The sequence below is a fragment of the Meleagris gallopavo genome, chromosome 22 (assembly GCF_905368555.1).
Source record: "Meleagris gallopavo chromosome 22, MGAL_WU_HG_1.1, whole genome shotgun sequence".
In the NCBI taxonomy this organism is placed as follows: Eukaryota; Metazoa; Chordata; class Aves; order Galliformes; family Phasianidae; genus Meleagris; species Meleagris gallopavo.
In genome coordinates, this window is record NC_139425.1 from 792,574 (window position 1) to 819,086 (window position 26,513).

The 26,513-nt window shown below is 47.5% G+C and overlaps 1 protein-coding gene across 2 annotated transcripts in view; it reads left to right on the forward strand.

Moving 5' to 3' along the window:
- The first annotated feature begins 1,836 nt into the window (after positions 1-1,836).
- NDRG3 (NDRG family member 3) overlaps positions 1,837-26,513 on the forward strand; it is a 56,352-nt gene continuing 31,675 nt past the window's right edge. The window contains exon 1 of one of the 2 annotated variants that reach the window (XM_085241733.1): positions 1,837-2,268. The gene's annotated coding sequence lies outside the window, so the exon portion shown is untranslated. The remainder of the gene's footprint in view (positions 2,269-26,513) is intronic. The other variant, XM_085241734.1, reaches the window with a different exon arrangement.

Genomic DNA, 26,513 nt, shown 5'->3' on the forward strand with positions numbered 1-26,513 from the left:
TGGAAAATCTGACTTGGATTGGGCATAAGAGATGTTGTCAGAGACAGGCCAGATGTTAGCCATTCTTCTTTTCTAAATACAGGTTTCTCTAACGCAAACAAACACTCCACGCATTTCACTACACTAAATGTGTATGTTGTACAAATGGTGGATGAGGGTTACATTGGTTAAAGACCTCATTACCACTCGGTAGGGAATGATTTACTTTTCTATAAAGGTTGAACATTAATTAATTAAAATATATAATCTCAAGACTGTCTTAGTATTCTGACCTGCAGATCTGGATGGGTAGAGCGCTTGCTTCTGTGCAACTGTTCTAGATCTCTCTGTGTAAACCGTAGGTTTTAGCAAGAAAAAAACATTCTGTCAATGCCTTTTGAAGAATTTAGGTTGACATGAGAAAGTTTGCAGTTACACTGTGCCTGTTCAGAAATAAACAGCCACCCACATTCTTATGGTTTGAAGTCAGGAGGCCCATCCAGATCTCACCTGAGAGCCCCATCTGTGCATTGCCAGCAGCCTGCAAGGCTCTGCATCAACACACAGCTGAAGGACTGCTGTGGAACCACAGTCCTGCCTGCCTTCACAGCCTGAGAGTAACCAGTTTCCTCAGCCCTCGTGCTTGCAACATGGTTATGACTGCATTAAATCCCCAGCACAACTGTGTACAGTTTTGTAAACCAGTTCTAAGAGGAGTCATTTTTGTTGGTGTCTTACCTGGGAGAAAATATAAACGGTCCCTTCTGAGCAATTGCAGTAAAAATGCACAGGTCAACCAAAGACACACAGGGAGGAGGTGGTGTGAGCTCAGTTTAAGGAATCCTGCAGCCTTCTGCTGGGTCCTGCATGTGAGCAGATGGGACTGGCCATGCCATAGGGCCTGAAGAAGAAGACTTCCTAGGCTGCAGGGCTGTTACAATGGTAGTACAGCCTTCTGGCGGGAATTTACCTCTTCCCACCTCCTCCCAACCTAGGTCACATAATACCTACAAACGTAAGGAGTGGCACCAAACTTCCCCAAGTACAGCGCCTGTGCGGATCTGTACCTTTCCTCTTGTTCCTGGTAGCCCAGGCATGCACAGAGCGCTCACAGGGAGCTGGAGGTACACTTGGGCCCATGCAAGAAGCCAGCAGCCACCAGGCATGCTTCTCTTTACATGTTTTTATATGAAAAAAAAAAAAAAAAATTGCCAGTATGAAATAAGAGTGTCAACAAGTTCGTTGTTCTATATTATAAGGTAATGGCCCAAAGTCATATTCCTTCTTAGCCCAACTGAAGAAAATGTGCTGGGAAACAGCTGGAGACAAGAGCCTTTAGACGGAATTTCTGGGTGGATCTTTTACCTGCCTTATCTCCACACTTGCCAGCAATCACGGGCTGCATCTGACGTGGGAAATCGCTAGAGATAACAGAATGCGGTCAAGTCCCAGCAGGCAGCGCTGTGAGACGGCGGGATTTCACAGCGGTTTACAGCAGTGACGTGAGAGCCCAGGAGCACCGAGCACCGGCGGGGCCGGCTGACCCCCGCAGCGGCCGAGAGCACAGCGGCAATCGCCGCCCACAGCCCCTCCGCTCCGCCTCCGCTCCCCCACGGCCCAACACCGGGCGCAGCCGCAGCCTCCCGGCCGCGAGGAGCCGAGGAGCGGCACCGCTGGGTGGCACCAGAAGCCGGAACACTTGGGGCGAGCCCGCGTTCGTGCGGCGCGGGTCCCGCTGAGGTCGAGGTGAGCGCGGCGGGCAGTGCGCTGTGCGGAGCGGAGCGGCACCGGGCTGCGGCGGCCCGCGGTGAACAGCGCTGCCCTCAGGCGGGCTGCCCAGGGCGGTCGTGCGTCGCCAGAACCTCACACGTGGAAAGGAGCGAGAATCGGTCCGGACGAAGCCCAGGCGTTTTGGGGACGCCAAGGGATGCCGGGATCCCATCCGCGCCACGGCACCGCCCCGAGCCTCCACATTCGTGCTCCGGGCCGGACCCTGCCCCGCGCCGGACGGAAAGGCCGCGAGGACCACCCGAACTACGACAGCGACCTCTGGCATCCCCGCGGCGCCGGGCAGGGCGGGGCCGGTCGGGGCTGCGGGCGGAAGGCGGCGCCGAGGGAACTACCCGTGGGACGGCGCTGCCGCCTCCTCGCGGCGCGGCCGCCATCTTGTTTGTAGTCCTGAGCCCTCGCGCGGCCCGTGCGCACGCGCAGTGCCGCGGCACGGCGCGCAGGCGCAGAGCGGCCCCACATGCCGCTGCGGCCGGGGAGGCGGAGGTACCTGCGGGCCAGGTGAGCGCCGCGGCCGTCCGTGTCGGGAGCGACGCGGGGTTCCGCGCGGCCGGCTCGCGCTCCACTCGGATGCCCGAAGCGCCCCGGGGCGGCTGGGCTGCGGGTGCCGAGCGGCGACTCCGCCGGGGCGGCGGGGAGCGGTCGGGGGCCGTGCCGGCGGGGAGCGGCGGACCCGGGCTGGGGCTGCTCCTCCCGGCTGGCCGTTAACGGGAGGGCGAGCGGCAGCGCGCGGGCGGCGCTGTGGGGCCGTCGCCGTGTGCGGGCTGTGCCGGGAGGAGGAAAAGCTCCGGGACGTCCCCGGGCGCTGGCGGCGGGCCGCCGTGATGACGGCCGGGGCTGCGGGCTCCGCTCGGCCGCCTTTCCCTGGGCGCGCTCGGCGCTCCGAGATAGCAGCGTTCGGCCGCTGGTTTCTTTTCTATTTTTTTTTTTTTTTCCTTTTTTCTAGCAAAAAATTTTGTACAATTTTGTCAGTGTACGAATGTGAAAGGAATAAATTGATTAAAAAAAAAAAAGAAAAAACAACAAAGCTTTAGCTGACTGACACCATCGCTATGGGCAAACACCCGCTCATCTGGTACATAACGTAAGTCCCAGGGAGTGATTGGGAACGGTGAGGCCGTGTCAAACACCTGTGTTATTACAGCAGTCATCCATGCAGATTCCGTGTACAGAGGCTCAGCTCATGGGACCGGCGCTGCGGCAGCACCGGGGCTGAATGGGAGCTGAGCCACACAGCCACGGGGTCAGTGGTGAGGAGGTGGGGATCCCAGCTGGGCAGAACCCGGCTCTCCCTGTCAGGTGTGTCTGTGGGCCTCCTGGACTCAGACAGGACTTGGGCGCTCATCGTTGTGGCTTTGCTTGCCCTTTTCTGTAGAAGCAAGAGGGCAAAAGTCTTCCAAACCCATCAGTCTTTGTTTGGCCGCAGCCTATAGGTCTGCAGTAAAAGGTCGGTGGGTCACGTAAAGTCTGAGAGCTGTGTGTTCTCAGCTTGGAGCTCTTCTGGCCAATAGCTGACTTGGACCAGGAGAGCGGATCCGTGCCCCGTGCTCAGATGGGACAGAATTGCAGGTAGGTTGCTGAAGAAACAGGGCCAATCCTTAGGATTCATTTGGATCATGGATTGTTGGGCTCGGATTGCAGACTCAGGCCTGAGAATGACTCTTCCACTCTTATTTGGGATATTGAGACTTAGTTTGTGGCCCACAAAGTGCTGAACCAGCTGTTGGGGGCAGGAGCTTAGCGTGGGCTATAGCTGGCTGTCAGTGAGGCGCTTGGCTTTGCAAATGTGGAAGCTGGATAAAATGAGAGCCAAACAACTGCTGGGAGCAGCATTATTGGAGATGTTAATGATATCCCCGGCTTTTCATTTTATGTGTTAGATTAAAAACAAATTGAAGTTAACAAGCATGCTTTTAATTTGTGTCTTCCTAATCTCAAATCACCTTCAGAAATCCTCTAGTGCTTCCATATGAAGATAGTGCTTCACATTGGTCACGTATAGCAGGATCCTTAGTGTTCTTCAATGGAAAACATAAGTATGTTTGTACTTCAGAGGCTTTGTTATGTGTAACATATCCTTTGCTCTCTTAAAGATATGAAATTTTGTGCAAGATGGTGCTAAGATGGTTTCTGTTCTTAACCATTCCTCTGCTGCATGTTCAAGGTGAATGTTACAGCACAGCTGTGATGTATAGGTATAGCATTCAGTTGAAGCAGCTGCTGCTGATGACCATGATATGGTCTTAAGTGGAAAACAAAAACAAACAAAAAACCTGAGAAAGCAAATCAACTTTAAACATTTTGTATTTGGTTTTCATGTGCAACAGAACATGGATTTTAAATTGAAGTATTTAATTGTATTTCTCACCAATAATAGCTCACCAGGGTTACCACTGCTCTCATCTCCTGCAAAAGAGAAAGCCAGGCCCTCAGTGAGCCCTGTTCCTGTAGCTGTAGTCAGTGCTGATACCGTAACCCTCTGATCAGGGTTCAGCTTGTGCTCATCATCTGCCATCTGCACCTCGGATAGAAGCACACATGCCTCTGCTGCTTATGGCTCTTAAGCCTCAGTGGGACACTTGCACAGGGTTGGTTAAGGCTATTTGTGTCTCTGATTGTCACAGCCTGATTTAACCCCTGATTGGTAGAGGAGATAGGAGGAGCATTTTTCCTGCTTCTCTGTAAAAGGTTGAAGAAAATGTATCGGGTGTATCTCTTAATGCATCACAGCGCTCTCGTTTTTCATGTGAATGTGGTTTGGGAGGAATAATAAAATTCTGTGCTTTTGCCCCTGATTCTTCTATTCATAAGTACCAGTTGAATTAAAAAAATGTGAAACTAGTTTCCTTTTTATTTTTTTCCCCACAAGAGCTGAATCATAGCTTTTCTGTTGAACAGAGAATATAAGCAATCTGCTTCTTTCTTTTCATCTGTTCTTTGGAGGTGAAGCTGTATGTTACGTCTTAAACCATCCTGTTGGCTAGTTGGTGTGGAAGAGGGCTGGTGCTGTTCTTGCTCTCCTGTAGCACCTGCAGCACTTGCTGGGTGCTGTCCTGAATGGGCTCAGCATGCTAAACCAGCAAGGTATTAAGGCAGCCTCTCCAAGTCCTCCACTCCCCAGATCAGCTTTTGCCAGGTAAGCAAATGGAATGAGTTCAGTGAAGGGCTGAGAAGTACGGAGATGTAATCAATGTTAGTGGTGTAAGACAGCCGCAGGACCAGGTGAAAGCACCTAATCTGCCATTCTTTCCTGGCAGTGACTGAAAGGGATACCTTAGGAAAGAGCATGAGGTCGGGACGAGTGAGATAGGTGTTTGTCTGAGCCCTCTTACCCTTCATCAGCTCTAGGACGTCCGGAGGTCGGTATCGTTTTCATGTACTTAGATAATGGTTAATGCATTTTTCTTCTGTAGTCGTGCCTGTGTCTCTGGTCCATTTGAATGTATAGTGCTGCTGGCATCCCGGGGGAGGCCTTCTGGAGCACAGACAGTGCCGTAAGAGCTCAACACGTCAGCATTTTTTATTTTGAACTCGACAGCTGCTACCTTCAGTTGATATCTCATAGCTTTTTTATTGTTTGGAAACAGTGAACAACTCATCTGTTTACCTTCTCTGTGCAGCTGATGATTTTATAGACTCGGTCGTATGTCACTGCTGCAGTCTCTGTTTCCAGGCAGAAGAGCCCTAGCCTGATCAATTATTCCTCATTGTTTATCTTTTCAAACCCTGTTTCCTATTTAAAATATTTTCTACTTGTGATGTGTCCCCTCCAAATGAAAGAGCAGGCTGCATCCTGAGTATAAGGCGCGGGCAAGCTATAGCTTTGTGCGGTGCTTTAATTCCATCTCTTTCCAGATAATTCCCTAGTGTTAGATTGGGGTTTTTGAAGTGCTGGATGGGTGTGAGCTGGTGGTTTTATCAGTTGGTCATGACTGCAGCAGGAGTTTCTGGGTGTTAATCACCAGTTTGGAGCACATCACTTTACATGTGAAATTAACATTGTTTTTTTCTGTGTGCTTTGTTCTCAGGGAATTTCATCTGTGGTTTTATCTCCCCGTTATTCAGTCCTATCAGGTTTTCTGCAGCTCTTCAGCCAGCCCTTATCTCTGCTGTGAGAATAGCTGACTTCCTCGGCAGGCTCTGATTCCCCCTTGCCCCTATTCCAGGCCATTTAGGAATGCAATGTACAGCACGGCACTGCAAAAGGCTTCTGGCTGTCTTCCTCCCATGTGGAAATCGATCACTTATCCCTACCCTGTCGTCTGTTTTTCAGCTCATTATTAGCACAGGAGAGGGCTTTCCCCTCCATCCTATGGCTGTCAAGCGATCTGGATGTTATCTTGTGTTGCGGTTTCGTCACCACTAGAAGCAGATGCCTGTCCTCACAGCCCTGCCTGCTGCCTCCTGCTGCCGTGTGAGGAATCGAGCCTGTCAGTAGGCCTGGCTGCAAATGACCCCAGCAAATGAGAATTTAATGCTGATTTACTGTTGATGTACTGATAGTGTACGAACATGTGGATTTGATTAGAACCAATTCAGTTGGGTAAATGCATATTTCTGTACTTGCTGCTGCTGACTGTAGTTGTGACCCTCCAGACTCAGCTGCAGTGTAGACCGAAGGCAGTGGCATTGTCTGTGCAGACGGGTGCTGTGTGTTTCAGGTTGGTGTGAGTGAGATGCTGTAGTTAGATGGGTCTGACTTGGTGTGTGAATCACACCTAGCTGCCAGTCAGATCAGTTCTGTGACTGATTTGTGGACTTTTCACTGTGCTGGGGCAGAAAAACAAGCTGACCATGAATCCATACCTGGAAGTTCCTTAAAGGCAGCGAACTAGGAGTTCTGTGCCTTTAGGTAAATCAGTAGGGAGCTTGTATAATTGTCATCCGATGTGTGGACTTCATTCTCTAAGTTTCTGTAGGTGTTCCTACCTTTGCACAGGCAAGAGGAGATATTTGGCCTGCATAAACAATAGCTGTATGGCTTGGATTGGTGCATTTCCTTCAGCAGAAGGAGGACTGAGATGTGTGGGTTTCCCAAGCGGTGATGGTGGGACTCAGGTGTGGTTGAAGCCTACTTTCCCTGTGCCAGCTCAGGCACTGCCTGGTGTGTACCTGCAGCTCCTGTTGGGCTCCTCTGCTGGAGAAGCAGCTCTTCAGCCTTTCTGTCACAGCTTTCGTGTTTTGATGGAGCTCAGCCTGACGTGGTTTTTGTCAAAATCCTGTTACGAAGTCAGTTTCTTTGTTCCGTGAGGTAGGACAGAAATGTTACTGAATGCAGTTATTCACGTGCTCAGGAAAGCTGGGGAGATCTTGTTTCTCACTTCACAGTGCCACTGAGCCTTGTCCATGGCCTGGCAGACAGCGAGGCAGAACTCTGCAAATGTCCACATGCTCAGCCATGGGACAAAACAATAATTACCAGCACGTCTAAGATAAATAGGTAGTTGGAGACATTCATTTGTTTTTAAGTGTCAGTGTTCCTTCAACCCATAGTAAGTATTTTTGGTCACATTTGGGATTGTTAGCAGCTGAAGTATTCTTAAGCATTTTGCACTGTGCGTACTGCCTACATAAAGTAAATGTTATGGCATGGGGAGAAAGACGAGGCAGGCTGGGCTGTTCAGAAGGGTCTCCATCAAGATGTCTCCTTTTTGAGACCTTGTATGGGCCTGTGTCAGGCTGTTAGTACCACGTTGTAACAGATTTCCCTGGTTAGAATTGTGACGTCTGTCACTTGGGAGCACTGGATGCACCTGTGTACCACCACCGGTCTGTCCTTAAATTGAATTATTGACAGAGGAGTTGATGTAGTCTACAACAGTCAACTGTGCTTTCTCAGTTGCTGGCCTGTCATCATGAAGATTTTATCACAGAAGTTTAAATTGCAAAAAATGAGTGGCTTTCAAGCAAAAAGAATACAGAAGCAGAGCTGAGGCTGGAGGTTGGTCTGTGGATGAGTTAGTGAGGAAGATCAGGTTACTGCTTCTACCAAGAAGAAGCTGAAGCAAGTTGGATTGTTTGGAGGATCCGGTGTCATTTTTATTTGTTTTCAGTGGAATATTGGAAAAAAAAAAAAAACGAACAGAATTTGTTGGGCTTCCATCACTGAGGGATGCTCCAGCAATGCAGTCGTAGCCCAGCCTGGGAAGCCTGCAGTGCAACACACCCTGTCATCATAGTGAAGGTTTAAAAAAATTCTTTTGACTACATGGAGCAGGAACTGACTCCCACTAGGCAGCACCCAAGTATTTGTTACCTTTGAACACTTAGTTTGTGCAGTAGTAACTGTTTTTAAATGGCATTGAAGTTTGTGGCTGTTGGCTCTTGAGGATGACGATATGAGGTGGATGCTGATGCAAAGTTCCAGGGGAGCTGAAACTCTGAAAACGTTTTACTGGGCCACAAAGAGCATGAAGTCCAAGTCCTGCTGCAGGCTGTTCTGCAGGAAGCACTCAGTCCTCATGTGATCATCTCTTGCTCACAAAAGCTGTCTGCTTTTGCAGGATCGTAAAGCCTAGAAGACATCAGCCATTGGTACGTCTAGTTCTGACATCCAGAAGGGTTCTTTCTGCTAAACATCTGAGTGTGGTGTTTGTAGATAGAGAACATCTTCAAAAAAGAAACTACTGGGCCATAAAACCAAACAGACTTCATTAGTGGAGGTTGTTCAGTGCAGTTGAATATGCACTTGTCTGGGCATACTGCATGCGGTAAGAGGATGTGTGCAGATTGTTGTGCAAGTCGTTGCTGACTAATTGTTACTGTGGACGTGCTCTTACAGCAGGCGCTGTGTGAGGTGTGTGCTTCCTGTGCATACATCCCCTGGGAAGTCGCAATGGCCGTGGCAGTGAGTGGCTGTGCTGTGCTGCAGCACTCCCTGCTGCTGAGCCCTGTGTGTTTGTAGGGAGGTCAGGACTTCTGCTGGCATGAGCTCCTGGGGGAGCATCCCAGTTCTGTGGTGCATGCTGGAGAGCTGGGGTGCACGGGCAGGGCTGAGCAACACGGTTCCCAGATGAGAAATTCCTCCTTTCTAAAAGAACTGTACTATGGGAGATGACTAGAAGATTTGGGGAAGGAAAAAAAAAAAAAAGACCTGAGCAGGTGTGGATACGCAGTGCTTTCTGGCCTGGGGCAGTCATACCCAGACAGTGATGGAGACTTCTTGGACCCTTGCCAAATGCTTGTTGCTGTCAGGTTTTGGTTTTGTTTCCTGCTCATGCCTGATGAATATGAATTACTGTTTTGTATGATCTGTGTCCTCTTGTCTTCATGAACTGTTTGCAAATGCAGAGGAGTGTCAGCAGTGATTCCCAAACTCTAGGCAGCCTGACAGATGCTGTTGAAGTGGATTACTCCTGTACCCGTGTACTTCAGCAGCCCTTTGAAATCCGGGAAGCAACAGCTTCAGTGCTGGGCTGTCTGGCCATGCATACAACAGCAGCCTCACTGGTGTGATGGGAGCATCGAGCCCTTCTGACAGCAGTTCGATTCACACTGTGAGAAATGGTTTTTGTTGTAATGCCTGGTAGCAATGGTCCAAACAAAGTGTTTTCAAGTGTAAGTCTGAGCCACTCTCACCGTATAAAAGGGTCTTTAGAACAATTTGCAGAGCTCACCAGCTGATTACGCAGGAGGAAGGCCGGCTGCCTGTTCCACATGATTGCATTCAATTTTTGGCAGTGTTTGTAGGTGTTAGAAAATGATATTTCCTGGCTAATAACAGCTTTTCCTGCCCATGCAGTGGCCCCTAAGGGATTCTTAGAAGAAGTCTATAATCGTGCTTTTTTATTCACATGGGGAGCAGAATTCCTGGAGGATTCTTAAACTCTGGCAGAGATGAATTGAGTGGGTATGTGTGTTATTTAGGTTGCCGAGCAAGCCCAGGAAAGCGTTGAAATGCCAGCTTTTAATGTTGTGTTGCATGGGATTTCTCAGACCAACGAAAGAAGAATTCATTGAGCATTAGCTTTTCTTGTCAGTGTTAGAAGGATAGCATACATTTTCCACTGGCCTTTCACAAGGTAACTCAGAAGAAGAAACAGCAGTTCAATTGCTTCATATTTCTTTAATAAAGACAGTATTTTCTTCACAATGGAAGCTGAAATTGAAGAAGCTTAAGCCAGCTGTTTAAAAAAAAAAAAAAAAAAAAAAAAAGGAAAAATTAAGAAATCAGATATATTTCATTGTGTGTTACAGTAACCTTAGAAGAAATTTGTAGTAAAAAAAAAAAAAAAAGGGAGACTTTATGACTTCACATAAAGGTAGAATAACCACTTCATTACGTCATAAAATAAGATCTGTTTAGCAAAGCGGTGCTGGGCCTTAATGCAGGTCTCCAGAGTATGTCTGCCTCTTCGGTAAGTAGTGGTTGTTGGGGGGAAAATGATGGGAAAAGATTAAAATGGCTTGAAACAGCATGTGCCAGAAAGCTTAATTTGGGACTAAGCATTAATTGCCTGAACTGAACAGCACTGTAATGTGGGTACCTTGCTTTTCTGTAGCTCGATGCTGTGATGTGAGGCATTAGCATTTTCTCAGATCTGTAGCCCTCAGACATCAGCCCGGTCTGTGGATTGATGGTAAACATGACACTTGTGCTGCTATTTTTATCATGCCTCCACATTAAGATCAACTGCTTATGTAGAAGCCATCATCAGTCATCTTGTTGGCCTAAAAATGATTTAAGGGGGTATAGTCTTAGGGTTGCCAAAGCTTTTGATAAGGAAGGACTTTCAGAACTTGAGTTACAATCTTGAAGCACTTCCTTTAGCAAAGCCTGAGGCATTTCTATCTCATCGTATATCACAACCCTCAGAGCTCCCGCTGTTTCAGAACCACAGACCTTCCCAGCTGTGGGGATTCCAAGTGGCTTCATGGGCCCAGGCCTAGCTTTCACAGCCAGCGCTTTTCCATGAGTGCCATCTTTCCCGAGGGTCGAACTGTGGCATCTGCAGCAGGATGGCCGCTGCCCTTGGCCCTGTGGGATGGCGGCAGCCTGCCGGGGCCGGGCGGGTGATGGGCAGTGAGGTTTCTTGCTGGCAGCCGGGTCTTGAAAGGTCTTTTCACTTGATTACAGCTTCATTTAGAGGAAAACCAAAGCATATGAATTGTAACTGAGGTGAGTGTTCAACTGGAGAAGGATTGCCAGTACTGAGGGGCAATGGAAAGCATTGGCCTCTTTGTTAAATGGAAGTTATTCCGTGCAGAATTAAAAGATGGCCAGAGAAATGGCAAAATGGCACCTTCCAGTCGCAGCGTGGTTGGTGAAGGAGTTACACAGATCAGTTCTTTGCAGCACTCCCAGCCTCAGTGTGAAACCAGTGGGGCGGGGCTGTGTGGAGAGCAGCAGGACCGGGGGTCCTGGAAAACAGTGTAAAGCCTACAAACAGATTAATTACTCAAATCAGAATGATGTGTTTGCTTTTTACGAGAAATGACTGAGCCTGTAATGATTCCCACCAAGCCCGTCTTTAATCACAGTTCTTAAAGAAGCCAAGGACTTCTCATCTGCTGCTGTGCATGGACTGCCCAGTTACTGGACATTGCTTCCATTCCTGCTCCACACATTGCTGGTGCAGGAAGGAGATCAGGGAAAGTATTTGATATGTAAGGTCTGTAAGGTTTGTGTGGCTGCTGCCAGTGAAAAGCCAGTACTAGGGGAGGGCTTCGCAGCCTGCACTGCAGGAACCTTTGTTTTAATGACTTCTCTTGGAGTCCCCAAACACGCTGCCTCACAGATGTTTTCTGGGGCAGCTGCTGCTGCAGTGTTTATGTACCTGTATGGCTCAAATTGATTTTAAAATGCTGTACCTGCAATTTTCTTCTGGGCTTTTATATCATGCTGGGTTGGTTCTTAGAACCAAGGTGCAATGGGCTCAAACCAGGTGTAGCTCAGATAGAAATGCAGAACATCTATTCAAAAGAGCTTCTTTAAAAATAAAGCAAAAAAACCTTGAGGTCAATGAGGAAGAACTTAGAGTTTAAAATATTTAATTAAGAAAAATTATCCATATTCACAATTCAGAGGATATTTCTAAAAATTTGCTTTAGAAAAGACAGTTTTCTTTCAGGGGATGTATTTTTTTTCATCTATATGCAGTAAGGAAATGAGATTGGTAGGGAAAGCAGGGCGTTACAGGGACGGTTGCCTGCGTGTTTGTAAAGGTATATGGAAGTATTACAGCATGTTTTGGAAGAGGAACTCTGATGTATCTCCCCAAGGATGTGTGAAAAATGGGCCTGTAATGCAGCAAAGTGTTGGATGTGATCTATGCTGGAGCTCATTATCAACATAATTATTCTGGCGAATTCGGTGTAGAGAATGAGAGAACTAAAAAAAGAGAAAAAAGTGACAAGAAAGAGCAAAGGAATGGAATAAGAAGAAATGCGAGGGGACATTGCGCTGCATGGTGACTGCTGCACAGGTGCTGGTCTCCTTGTTTCTGCAGACCCTGGACACTGGAAGAGTTGCTGGAAAGGGAAGCCAGAAAGGGAGAGGTGTGCAACAGGCTTCTTGTAGAGAATGGGTAAGAGATTGAAACCCTCCGGTCTTAAGATCTCTTTGAACAGGTTGTAATGGGAACACAAGTCTTAGCAGCATGGGTGAATATGAACCAATTATTCCCTGTCTTTTCCAGTGAAAAAAGACCACCCAATGAAAGTGGCAGGTGACAGGCTCCAAACAAACGAAGTGAGGTACTTTTGAAGTGGGAGCATTGAGGTTTTAATCTGTTGGAGCAGTTCCCTCCATTTAGGCTGATTTGTTCAACAGTTAATACTCCATCAGATCATTGTCCAGTTGCTTTCAAAGCTGAGCTCTAGAGCCCTTTTCATAAAGGGAATGGAGTAGGACTATGAAGCCTGGCTGAAATAACCCCTCAGATCATTTTTCACTGGGCAAAATCAATGCAACTCTTAAACAAAGTGCTTTGATGGGGGGGGGGGGAGGGGAGGAAAAGAGAACAAAACAACAAAAAAAAACTTGCTGGAGGCCACTACTTTGGGGTTGTTACTGGAGTATTACAACTTCTGTAAGAGTAAAAGCTGACGTGTCATCTTCATCTGACAATGTCAGTGGGATGGAGGCACACACTTCCAGTTTGGGCAGGTTTTTCCAGCTTGAACTACTACAGAAACAATGCAACAGCACGACACCAGCCAATGGCACTAGTGTGATTTCTGGGTCTGGTCTGTAGGATTTAGAATAGGAGAGGCTGTGGGTGAAGGTTTTGGTTTGAAGGAATCTTCCAGAACGGGTGGACCGATGTGTCCTTCATTATGCTCTTACTGTGTCATCTGTAAGATGTCAGCCATTTTAAAAGGACGTACTTCTGCTGTTCAGGTGTTGTTCATTTGTGGCTCTTCACCTGTGTGTTTTTGTGTTCATACATTCACTGTGTAACTTAATTTCTGGCCATTTTGCACTGATTCAGAGCATCTTGCTGAACATCTCTTAATTGTAAAGAGAGATACTGCTGTGCACTCAAAAACTCGGACTGCTCAGGTGAGCTGTGCTTTGAGCTGTGTTTCGGTTTCATTTTTCTTTCTGCCCTGGAGAAGGGCTTACAGTCCCAGAAGCTTGTGGGGTTTTTTTTGTGTGTTTGTTTTTTTTCCCAGTAGTTGAACAAAAGATGCTACCTCAATCTGCAGATCTAACATTGAGATATTGTGAGATTGAAAGAGAAGAAATGGGGTCAATAAAGAGTAAAGATTGGGGTGATGGGGTCTGTTGGAGTGGGGACGGTGGTGGTGGGATCTCTTGGCAGTTCCTTAATAACCCACTACTTTAAGGGCTCTTGTTTGCTGGGCTGCAGTGTGAGCTTGGGACTGCAGCTCATGCTGCCCCGGGGAGGCTGGTATATGCATGCAGCACGCTGCACTTCTGAGCAGGGTTTGTCTTTGCTGGAGACTGAGCCAGGCGCCCGAGTTGCTGAGGGGGCACTCAGTAATAACATGGTTATTATCATTTTACTTTTCGAGTATTACACATGATCCAGAGTAATTGGATTTCTAGGGCTTAACTGCTAATGATTGTTTTCAGGTCTGTGTGTACTCTTAGACCCTCTCCAGCAGTCAGCTAAAACTCATCAGCTTAGATTGCTGTGAAGGAGGTTTGGAAAAAAATCTAGGTTTTGGTTCCAGGATGCTTGCTAAAACTAATACGATATTCTTTACAGTTGCATTTGTCATCAGCTAATAGCACAATGCCACCTGACTAACAAAGTCTTAATCGCATCTTCTGCTATGGAGGCCCTTTCTTTAGAACATTTTAAATCTTTTAAGTGTTTCTTTAGAATTCATGGCTGTAGCATTGCAATACCAGACGGAGAGTAGGGAACAATTTCTGCCATTTTCCATACACGTAAGGCATGGAGCCTGCCAGGGGGTGGGCAGAGATATTGGATTAGAAGAAATCCAGAAATAACTGAGGCACTCATTTTATTTCCAAGGTGACTGTATCAGCACTGTCTTCAATATAAATTCTGCCTGAAAGTAAATATGGGAAAAAAAGTGCATGTAATGTTGCAGTGAGGTAATATTAAATGTGGGGATGCCTGCTCCTTTCTCTCCAGGTGAGTGCTGGCAAAGGGTGCGTTGTGAAAAGGCTTTTGTAGGGTTGGGTGCTTTGGTCCTTGCTGTTGTGCTGAGGGCTCAGCCCTGGGAAAGTCCTCCTCTGGACAGCATGCACCAGCTTCTGGGAACTTGTCTCTGTTCAGAGCTGTCAAAGTGTGTCATAGAAAAGGAGTTAGGCTTTGGTTTAGGCGTGTGTGTTACCTTCTGCTGAGCACTAACTTTAGATATCAGCATGTTGGAATGTGTTTCAGAGGTAACATACGCATAGTATCTGTGACCATCAGAGAGAAAGGCAACCAACTGGATTTCATGCGGAAGACTTCCTTACCAGTGTCAGCAGCGCAAGCCCTGGTGGTGATAACCTCTTTGTTCAGAAAGAGAGCAGCATTTTAGTACACTGGGGAAGAAGCTTGAACGGCATCTGAGAGAGACTCAGAGTTCTCTGCAGTGTGCTTTGAAGCACTGGATGCTGTTCCATTGCTCTCCCTGGGCACTAGCTCCAGAGCTGCACCGGCAGAGACGAGCTTATGCTGCACAGAGCCAGAGCAGCTCTTTGTGTTGTTACTCTGGAAACTGTTAAATATTATTCAGAAGGAGAGAAGTAGAATTTTAATATTAAACCTGTTATTTTGACAAATTAACATCTGCCTGAAAAATCCACCAGGAGATGAATTTCTGCTCTGTCTCAGCCCTTAGCACAAAGTATCTGACTTGGGTACTTATTAACCAGTTTTAGAAAGTGGAATGTTAAGTAGTGCTGATGTCTGGCTGTAGCAGTTGTTATTTTGTGCTTTCACTTTTCTTTTTATTCTGATCAATGATGTTTTCAGGTAAAAAAATCTCACTGATTGTGCATCTACCTTCCACAACATAAAAAGGCATTAGAGAAAACAAACCAGGCTCTTCTTAGAGATTTGCAGTGGGAGCTGTAACAAGGGAAATTTCTATTGAATACAAGGAAACAATTTTCTTCATGAGAGTGGTGTGTGATGCTGGAGTTGACAAGCTTAAATGTTTTCAAACGTTCAGGCTTTGAGGCTGCCCTCCCGGGTGTAAGGAGGGAGTGCTGGCTGACTCCTGGTGGGTTGTACATGAAACCCATCCGTTGACTCAGCCTCACACAGAAGCAGGAAGTGAAGTGAAGTCACCTGTATTGGCTCCTTCAGCTTCTTCAGAAAGAAGTCTTTGTGTCTTGTTCAGGGCTTTGCAATATTTAGATGTTCTAGTTGGAGTGTACATGGTATCATGGATTTCCAGTCTAAATGTCATTATTCTTAATGTTTTTAATGGTGTGATGTCTTATGTAGTGGTTTTTTTTTCTTACGGTTTTGAAGTAATGTACCTTAAACTAATAAGCTTTGTGATGTGATGGTTTCTTAAATCACAGAATCACAGAATTGTAGGGGTTGGAAGGGACCTCTAGAGATCATCGAGACCAACCCCCTGCCAAAGCAGGTTCCCTACACCAGGTCGCACAGGTAGGCGTCCAGGCGAGACTTGAATATCTCCAGAGAAGGAGACTCCACAACCCCCCTGGGCAGCCTGTTCCAGTGCTCCGTCACCTCACCGTGAAGAAGTTCTTACGCACATTCGTGCGAAACTTCCTGTGCTGCAGCTGATGTCCGTTTCCCCTCATCCTGTCTCCACGTACCACTGAAAAGAGACTGGCCTCACCGCTATGGCCGCCACACCTCAGATATTTATAAACCTGGATCAGGTCCCCTCTCAGTCTTCTTTTCTCAAGGCTAAACAGACCCAGTTCACTCAGCCTTTCTTCATAGGGGAGATGCTCCAGGCCCTTCACCATCTTTGTGGCCCTCCGCTGGACTCTTTCCAAGAGATCCCTGTCTTTTTTGTACTGAGGAGCCCAGAACTGGACACAGTACTCCAGATGAGTCCTTACCAGGGCAGAGTAGAGGGGCAGGATCACCTCCCTCGACCTGCTGGACACGCTCTTCTTAATGCACCCCAGAATGCCATTGGCCTTTTTGGCCACGAGGGCACACTGCTGGCTCATGGCCAACCTGTCGTCCACCAGGACGCCCAGGTCCCTCTCTGCAGAGCTCCTCTCCAGCAGCTCATCCCCCAGCCTGTATTGGTGCATGCAATTATTCCTCCCTAGGTGTAAGACCCTACACTTGCTTTTGTTGAACCTCATCCGGTTTCTTACTGCCCAGCTCTCCAGCCTGTCCAGGTCTCGCTGAATGGCAGCACAGCCTTCAGGCGTGTCAGCCAATCCTCCCAACTTCGTATCATCAGCAAACTTGCTGAGGGTGGCCACTATCCCCCCATCAAGGTCAAATGCTGATGCTGGGGAACATTTTTGCTGTATCTCAGGTATGTAAAACTAAATTCAATTTGATAGGAGTCACCTTAACTTACATTATTATACTTACATATAGAATCATAGAATCACCAACGTTAATAGAGATCTCCAAGATCATGCAGTCCAACCGTTCACCTACCATCAATATCTCCCACTAAACCATGTCCCTCAGTACAACTTCTAACATTTCTTGAACACCTCCAGACTCATTAATTCCACCACCTCCTTGGGCAGCCCATTCCAGTGCCTGACGATTCTCTCTGAGAATTATTTCCTAATGTCCAACCTGAATCTCCCCTTGTGCAACCTGAGACTGTTCCCTCGTCCTGTTACTTTTCAAATCTCTTGAAGTTATTTACCCCCAAAGCTTGGAATAGTTGAGCTGTGTTCTCCTGAATGGGACATTGTATCCCCACTTCTTGCTCCTGCTCCCACAGCGAAGCAATGACTCCATTGCTCATGTCACAGAAAGCAAACCTGACTTTAAGAAAAAAGCACAACCCTGTGAACTTCAACAAATTCAGCATGAATGAAAATGTGATTTTAAATTGTTCTCTTTGGTAAGTTTTAGCCATCAGACATTTCTATGAGTGCAGAACCACCTGCTGTTGCTATGGATGCTCCAGCTCCCGTGCTCTGTCTGTGTCACAAAGCTGCTGTGGGATTTCTCTGGTGCTTTCAGAGGTGCTGCTAATTCCAAGAATTCACTAGGTGGCTGTGATGGCTCTGCCAGTCCTCAGTGCCTGTTGGGTGAACTCATCTGTTCTCTAGTTGGCTTTCTGTCATAATACAGTGTTCAGCCAAATGGTGTGGTGTGTTCTAATTAAAGGAGATCTTCCAGTAATACTCTTCAAAGATTCATTCACACAGAATAATGCTTCCTACAAGTGCAACTGTAATGAGCCCTGCCCCAGTTTGCTCCTGAGCAAGAGGTCACTGTGTCTTTGTGTGCTCAGTGTCACTGGACAGCGTTTGACATGGGTACATCACAGTGAACATCATACTTCTCTGCTGTATTCATGCAGATATTTACAGAGTGTCCCAAAGCTCCTGAGAAAGGGTGTTCACAAGAGCTAGAAGAAGATATGGTGAGTAGCTGCATCCCATATCTTTCAGACATCTCCAAAATAAGAAGGTATTGCCTTATCAAAGGGTTTCTGTCTGCTTCAGGACCTTGTAACACGAATGCCCATGCTGATATATAGGAGGTGCTAATGTGTAGATATCCCTGACTACTTTTGTTGTGGGACTACCACAAAGGCTGTAGTGAGTGACTGTCCTCAGTGTTATACATACATGATTGTCAGCTTGGACTGCAGGGTTTGGAGCTGACATCAGAGATCATTCATTACACAGTACTGTGAGCAATCTATGCAACTGTCGAAGCAAATTTATATGGCATGCCCTAACTATACGTATGTCTGTAGTCTGCACAACTTGGAGACTTTCTTATCATTCTTCTAGCATGTTAATACTCTTGCATTTCAAGTTTTTCTTCTGTGGTAAAAAAAAAAAAAAGCATTTTCTTAGCTCAGGTTAACTCGGATTGAAAAGGCAATAGAGTCTGCAGTTCTGTGACATGACTTGAGCTTAATTAACAATTTTCCTGAGAGACAGATCATACTGTCAATCCATTCGCGTTGTTCTTGCCACATACTTTGAGTGGATCCTCACGTTCTCATGATCCCCTGATAGACTTATTAAACTCCCTGAAACAGCAGACATCTGGCATGGCAGAGCATCTGTGTTCTATCTGCTCAGGTTGCAGATGGGCAGGCACAGCACTACGTGGGGCAGGGCTGGGTCCTGGCTGCATGGGGTCGGTGGGACAGGACAGGACAGGGAGCTGAGGGTCTGCTGTCCTTGTTCAGAAATGCTGAGAAGAAAATTTTGTTCCCTGCAGCAAGGCAGCTCAGGTTAGCAGGATGAGTTCTGCCTTATATTCTGTCCAAATAGATAACAGCAGTCATGTTGTTCTCCCTCCCCATGTACCAGCTGGTCGTGCCATGGGCACGTACATTGTTGACTCTGTGATTAAACCATAGCTAACCCTGCCAGAAAATGCAGGGTTGGTTTTTTTTTTTTGCAACTCGTCTTCATGCAGGACAGATTTAGAAAAAACGTGGTGTGCACGGAGCCAAAGGTGCATTTTCATCAGTCAGGTCACTGATCCAGGTGCAAACTACTCCGGAATGGTACAGCCTGCAGAGCGAGCAGCTCACCTTGTTTCTGGGCTGTCAGCCTGGCAAAGGGGAGAGGAAGGAGTTTCTGCCTGGCTCAGGGAGGGAGGGCAGGAGCACCGCTTCTGGCCGCAACTCACAATTGTATTAAATGAGTAATGAAATTACATCCTGAATTGATTCTTAGTTGCCCCATATCCATTACTGGCTTTAACTGTGTTAATTTGAGTCGTCTTTGTTTTGTTGGCCGGCTGCCTGAGGAGGAGCAGGACTTGAAAATTCAATGTGACGCACTGAAGGGTGTTTTCTGCTCGGAAATTAATTCATAGGCTGGAAATGATGGAGGGGGCAGCGGCAAGCAGTAATGATAGCGTTGAAGTAATGACATTAACGGCAGAGAAGAGGTTGTCCTTCAGGTGGTGCAGGCTGGGCAGGCAGCCAGGCAAAGCACTCTTTCGGGGGAGCTGCGAGGAGCAGTGCTACATGGGGAAAGCAGCAGTCTTTAATGGGAGAGAGGAGAGAGAATGAAGGAATAAAAAACACAGGTACCTGCACAGCGCTGCCATGTTAGCTGCCTGAGCGTGCTTTGCCAGGCCCAGCTGGGTTGGTTTGCTGAGCAGAGGTGGTTTCATGCCCACTTCAAGACTGGGTTGTCCAGGCTGGGCTGGATCACAGTGTGCATGCCGAGAGATGCGATCAGAACTAGTCAGTGCAACTCCTTTCCTGGTTAATAGGTGTTATTAAATCAGTTCTAGGTTGCCTAATTTATATATGTGAATCAATGTGAAAAAGTTTAAGGTAGTTTTATTTTTTAGAATGGAAATAACTCTAATAATTCTTCTTGTTTGATTTTCTTTTCCCATCCCAGTAGTGCTTCAAACAAAGGAGTTCAAAAAGATCAATTGCAATTGTATTGCAGAATATGAAAGCCGAGGTCTGACTACATGTTGAGCTGTATCATGACTCGAGTGGTGGTTCCTCCCACATGGCAGGAGGGCTCAGCCGGGTGTCAAGGCTCTGTGTATCATCGTAGAGTACAGTTCTGATCCATCATTTCACACTTTGCTCAATGGAATACATATTTGTATTTGGTGGCTTTTTTTTTTTTAATGTAAAGACTCACAGTCAGTAAAGAGCATGGTTGGAACAAAGCAGTTTGAAAATAAAACTGCAAAGGGAATGAAAGGATCTGGTGGAAAACAGGCAGAGCTGAGCATAAGCTGCTTGAGAATAAGCCCCTGCATCGGCTGGGAGGTGGGGGCTCGGTGTGTGCGCTGCTTGTGCGTGCCTGGGAGCTTGAGGGTGTCGGATGGAATGAGTAGGGAGGTGCAGCAGTTGTAGTCAGTGCTGATGGAGAAGCAAGGGATATTTCCCCTGGGGCAAGAGTCCATCGGATGAAGCCTCCAGGAGCCCTCACACTCCCTGGGTGGGATGTCTGGAGCTCCAGGGCTTGTGGGAGCAGGTGGCTCAGGGGATGGAAAAGCCTCTTTGCACAGATCTGTTCAAACGTGTCCTTCACCGTAAGACTGGTGAAAATGGCTCTGTGGTTTTGTTTGAGCTCTGTGAGCTGCCGAGTAATGCAGGTATTGCATTAGAGTAGTGCCACTGGACTTTATAACATGAGATGTCACCTGCATGAGCTGTATTTGTGGTGGCAATAGGCACTGCTTCTTTTATCTGTGATGAGGGAAACAGCTAGTTAAGGGGAGTGCTGCAAAGCTTGTGAAAGATAACCACGAACAGAAAAGGTGCCGCTGGAGACAGTCATCTGCAGCTTTTTCATAGCAGTAATCTGATATTCCAGTTCATATCCTGGGTACCCCTCCCTGCTTTAAATCTCTTTGGGTTGTTTTGTACAGGGGAGCTCAGCACAGTTTCAGTGCTTTATTGGGACTTCTCCAGGTAACCCAAAGCAGGCTTTTCCATTTTTCTTCCATTCTTGCTCAGTCAGCTGAGCCTGTAGCTGGTGCCAGTGAATTCAGGTGGTGACAGGAGGACATTCTGCAAGCTGAGCTCAGTCGCACACGTGGCAGTGGAATATTTCTCATAGTTAAAATCGGACGCCTTCTCAGAAAGTAACACAGAGCTGACCACAAACTTCTTCCTTCCCAAACCATTGTTAAAAATAGGGCTCATTTAAACTTTCAGCAAGTGTATTTTGCAGGTGACATCTCTGTCCTGGTGGTAGCCCAGATTTAAGGGAGGCAAAGCCATGCTGCTTTGAAAAGAAGCTGCAGCTGCACACATGCAGGAGCTGGTGCAGTACTGGTGAAGCAGAACGTGGCTTCTCTGCTTGGGGTCACAGTTTGTGTTGGAGGTGGAGCACCACGTGATGCATTCCCAAAAATACATGAGCTGGAACACAAAAAGTGATAATCTAAGAAAATATTTGAAAGCAGATTTGGATCCTTTGCCTGCTTTGCTGGGAGCTGACCGCATCAGACAGCGTTTTAGTGCAGGGCATGGAACAGCTCATGCAGGTGGTCAGGAGCATGTTGCTGGCGTGAAGCAAACAGGGCGGGGAGGAGATGCATCCCATGCTGCTCACAGGCCTCAGAGGCCATACATGAAGTCTGCTGCACTTAAGATCAGTAGCCAAGTCTGAGGTCTGCCCACCTAAAGCAAGGAGCCTGCCATGCAGCTCATCTTCCAGTGTGTGTGCTTTGATAGAGGCATGGGCTGGAAATCATAGTGAAAAGCTCAAGTGTGTGTGAAAAGCTCAAGTGTGAGCCTGAGGAATGTGGGTGGCTTCCTCTGCTGTTGTGCTGGCTGCAGGTTTGGGGATTGTTCCCATCTGCCTTTGTACCCCGAGAGTGTTGCTTCTCTTTTCTATCCGGAGCGGGGGCTTGTCCAAGAGCAGTGCTGGGAGCCCCAGCCCGTGTGTCCTGTGCATGAGCAGTCCGTGCCTAGAGAGGAGGCTCCCAGCCTCCCTGCTGCATGCCAGCAAGGCAGAGAGTGTTTAGGTATATCTAATGCCATGTTTTGTAGCACAGCTTGATAGCTGTCTTGTGTGATTTTCCCCCAACGTGACTAGCATGTAAAGCAGGAGTGTAACAGGTTATGGAGTTAACACATTAGTCACGCTGAGATGAATGAACAAAAATTTTCAGTCTCTAACTACAGAGTGTTGTGACGCGGAGATCCTGGAGGGTGTGGAGAGAAAACCCAGGGGATGCTCAGCAGGCGAGTCCAGCCCTTACAGCCTGTCAACCCTGCAGGACGTGGCAGCCAAGTGCCCTGAATGGAGCCATGGCACCTGCCAGCTGTGTGTGGGACACAGCTGTGGTGCTCTGATGTGAGCACACCTTCCTTTGCTTGCAGAAGAGAAGGCTCCGGGGAGACCTCATTGTGGCCTTCCAGTACTTGAAGGGAGTGTATAAACAGGAGGGGGAACGGCTGTTTGTGAGGGCGGATAGTGATAGGACAAGGGGGAATGGTCTTAAACTAAGAGAGGGGAGGTTTAGGTTGGATATTAAGAGGAAGTTTTTCACTCAGAGGATGGTGAGGCACTGGAACAGGTTGCCCAAGGAGTTTGTGGATGCCCCATCCCTGCAGGCATTCAAGGCCAGGCTGGATGTGGCTCTGGGCAGCCTGATCTGCTGGTTGGCGACCTGCACATAGCAGGGGGTTGGAACTGGATGAGCATTGTGCTCCTTTTCAACCCAGGCCATTCTATGGTTATATGATTCTGTGATATTGAAATGATGGGAATTGAGAGAATCCCTATCTTGGAGTAAGCACGCGAGCACACATTTCTGATTGTATTTAGAGGTAGGTAGCTGCTTTCTATCCGAGTCTCACCTGCCTTGGTTCTCTGCAGCCATCTGCATCCTGCCCCAGTGGCTAGGCTCTGTGTTACTTATTCATTGAATGTCTTTCCTCAGTCCTTTGTATTACTGGTTTTCAAAGAGCACAGAATCTATTCCAGTGGGAAGCCTTTGGAAAGGCGTGGGTGGCTTAATTTGGGAGAATTTGTGGGTATTTATAGCCATATATAAATGGAGCCAAGACGAGTACTTGCAAAGTAGGTGGTGCTGGGACATTTTTAGAAAAATGTATGATTTATACATGGATCATTCCAGGCAAACCTTTTGCTTTGCTTGTAACCTGTTTTCACAGAATCACAGAATTGTAGGGGTTGGAAGGGACCTCTAGAGATCATCGAGACCAACCCCCCTGCCAAAGCAGGTTCCCTACACCAGGTCGCACAGGTAGGCGTCCAGGCGAGACTTGAATATCTCCAGAGAAGGAGACTCCACAACCCCCCTGGGCAGCCTGTTCCAGTGCTCCGTCACCTCACCGTGAAGAAGTTCTTACGCGCATTCGTGCAAAACTTCCTATGCTGCAGCTTATATCCGTTTCCCCTCGTCCTGTCTCCACGTACCACTGAAAAGAGACTGGCCTCACCGCTATGGCCGCCACACCTCAGATATTTATAAACCTGGATCAGGTCCCCTCTCAGTCTTCTTTTCTCAAGGCTAAACAGACCCAGTTCACTTAGCCTTTCTTCATAGGGGAGATGCTCCAGGCCCTTCACCATCTTTGTGGCCCTCCGCTGGACTCTTTCCAAGAGATCCCTGTCTTTTTTGTACTGAGGAGCCCAGAACTGGACACAGTACTCCAGATGAGTCCTTACCAGGGCAGAGTAGAGGGGCAGGATCACCTCCCTCGACCTGCTGGACACGCTCTTCTTAATGCACCCCAGAATGCCATTGGCCTTTTTGGCCACGAGGGCACACTGCTGGCTCATGGCCAACCTGTCGTCCACCAGGACGCCCAGGTCCCTCTCTGCAGAGCTCCTCTCCAGCAGCTCATCCCCCAGCCTGTATTGGTGCATGCAATTATTCCTCCCTAGGTGTAAGACCCTACACTTGCTTTTGTTGAACCTCATCCGGTTTCTTACTGCCCAGCTCTCCAGCCTGTCCAGGTCTCGCTGAATGGCAGCACAGCCTTCAGGCGTGTCAGCCAATCCTCCCAACTTCGTATCATCAGCAAACTTGCTGAGGGTGGCCACTATCCCCTCGTCAAGGTCATTGATGAAGATGTTGAACAAGACCGGACCCAGCACAGACCCCTGGGGGACACCACTGGTTACAGGTCTCCAGCCAGACTCTGCACCACCAACGACGACCCTCTACGCTCTGCCAGTCAGTTTTCTATTGAGCTCATCTGTATTTTGTGAATATTTATGGTGCTTTGTTGTGGTATTTTAAATTTATTTTCAGCTTGTGAAATGAGATGTTTCTTTCTTTAAATAACAGGTGCAGTAGAGGGAGAAAATGTTTTTTTTTTCTGGGCAGAAGTGTCTGCAGATCATTTAGGAGGCATCTTAAGTAGTGTTGTCCAAAGAACAGACTCATCAGGCGGTGTGCAGGAAGTCAGTCGCCACACTCAGGAGAGACGCTGCTCATTCATTCCTGGACTCTGCAGGCCTGGCTGCCCGGTGGTTTCCCACAGATCAGGGACACCGAATGGAACTATCTGCACAATATTTATACACAAAAGTTACAAAGTTAGTAATTCTCCAGTCTGCTCTTCTCTTCTCACCATGCTTGTTAGAGATTTTCGTACAACTATAGTACTGCTGACTCTATACTTCCCCAACTACACATGCTTAGGGGAAGGGCTTTCACCTGCATAGCAGTCTTTCTGACCTACGGGTGTGATTTTTAGCATCATAAAGGCAGTTCAGCTAAGGATTCACAGACCTTGGGTTTTCTTGCCAAGTTGGCAGCATCCCCAGAGTATCCTGATTAATGTTCCATTCAAGGCCTACTGGCTCTGTGAAGTCCGTGGTTAAGGATACCAAGTATTTGTTCTCCTGATACCTCATACAATGGTAGCTCAGTTTGTTTAGAATCAGCCTTGAGCAGTTGGAGCAGAGGGTGGCCCAGCTCTCCCCACCCTTCACTTTGCCTCTGCATTTGGGGAAGCGTATTGCCAGGTCCCCATGCTACAGAGCGCTCTCTCTTGAGAAATGTTAGTGACTTTCTCAGGCAAATGTGCCACTTTGCTGTGTTTCCAACCAGAAGCTGCATTGCTGTTAGCATAGTGCAGTGCCCAGGTGTAGTTATAGTGGGTAATGATGTAGAGCTGCTAAGCTCTCATGCTGGAATACAGTTACCAGGATGGGTTGAGGTAGATCACAGCTTGCTAAGACCATGCGTAGAGAAAGTGTGTGCATCTGTCTCCAAAATGAACAGCTTCAGATGAAGCCTAGGCGCTTTTCCAGAAAGTTCAGTAATTAAAAAAAAAGAAAAAAAAAGCCACCAACCTGCTGGTAAGCAGTGCTGGGGCCCTGCACCTTCTCCTTCAAAAAGCCTTTGAAAAGCTTAGAGCTTCTACAAAAGCAGGAAAAAAATCAGATTTTCTGGATGAACAGATTAGAGTAACAGATTAGAAAAGAAATCCGCCATCGTACCATTCAGGTTTAATCGTTCTGTGGGATTTGGGTCTCAGTTTGGCGATGTTGGTGGCCCTGCAGGAGGCCGCGCCTGCCCTGACTGCGCTGCGGGCCTGCAGAGCAACTCTGCTCCTCCCTCGTGCTTCATTCCTTGAGTGGTGCCTTTATTTGAGTCCACTTGGTGCTGTGAAAGATGGAATTAGGTCAAACTTCCCGGAGAGAGAAGAGACTGAGCCCAGCACCCAAAACCGCAGCCTTCCTGCTGCTGCGCAGCAAACACGGGGTGGGTACGGCATGGCAGGAACACAGCAATCTGTTGGCTTAGCCCTGAGCCCCCCGACTGCAAACAGTATTTGGAGCAGGAAGATAAGCAGCAGATTAGTTTCAGTGTAATGTTGTTTACTGTGTGCACTGCAGCTGCATCTGGAGTCCAAGTATGAAACCGAGGTTGGTGAGATGAAAGCATTTCATAATCCTTACTTGCAACATCTACTTAGTTTATTATTCTCATACAACAAATGATTTACAGAGTAGTGCATGTGATACACAAAGTCTCTCTCTGGACTGTGGGTGCTTCAAGGACTGCTACACTTGTATCAGCACCAGGGCAGACTGGTGCAGTTACTGCTCCAGGTATGGCTCAGGGGAAGCTCTAGTGGAGCTTGGAGCAGAAGCTTGGAGCAGCAGCTGGGAAGCTCCAGTGTGAGTATCTATGAGAGATCTAACACAGCAATTGCTGCTCAGAGTTCTCTGCTCATTGGAGGGGATGATCAGCCTCTCTGTTGTCCACAGACGTGCAGGGAGTGAGCCTGGGACTCACAGAGGAATAAGTGCTGCAAATTGAGCTTTGTGATGCTTGTTTGAAACTCCTCTGATGCCTCTAAGGTAGTGGGATCCTTGTCCTGAATTTTTGACAGAACCAGGTAGGTATTGAGCTCTTATCAGTTCCAGGGTGTATAGGAATTGTTATTCCTTAGAACAAAATATCTCTGGTCTTAGTAACTCCTTGCCACAATTAGAGCTAGCTCATCCTCTGGGGCCTGCTGTCTACTCATATAACTGTTTTTACTGATCTTCCAAGTAAAATATCAGTGTGGGGCAAGGGGACATTTTACCTGTAAATGAACTGGTTTCCTGGAAATTTCAGAATTGAACAAAAAATCAGAAAAATTTAGTTGCTCAGAGCAAAAGAGCTAGAAGAGAGAGATGTTGCTATGGCTGGTTTTCACAGGTGAAAGGCACAATGATTTGTGTTGTCCACGCT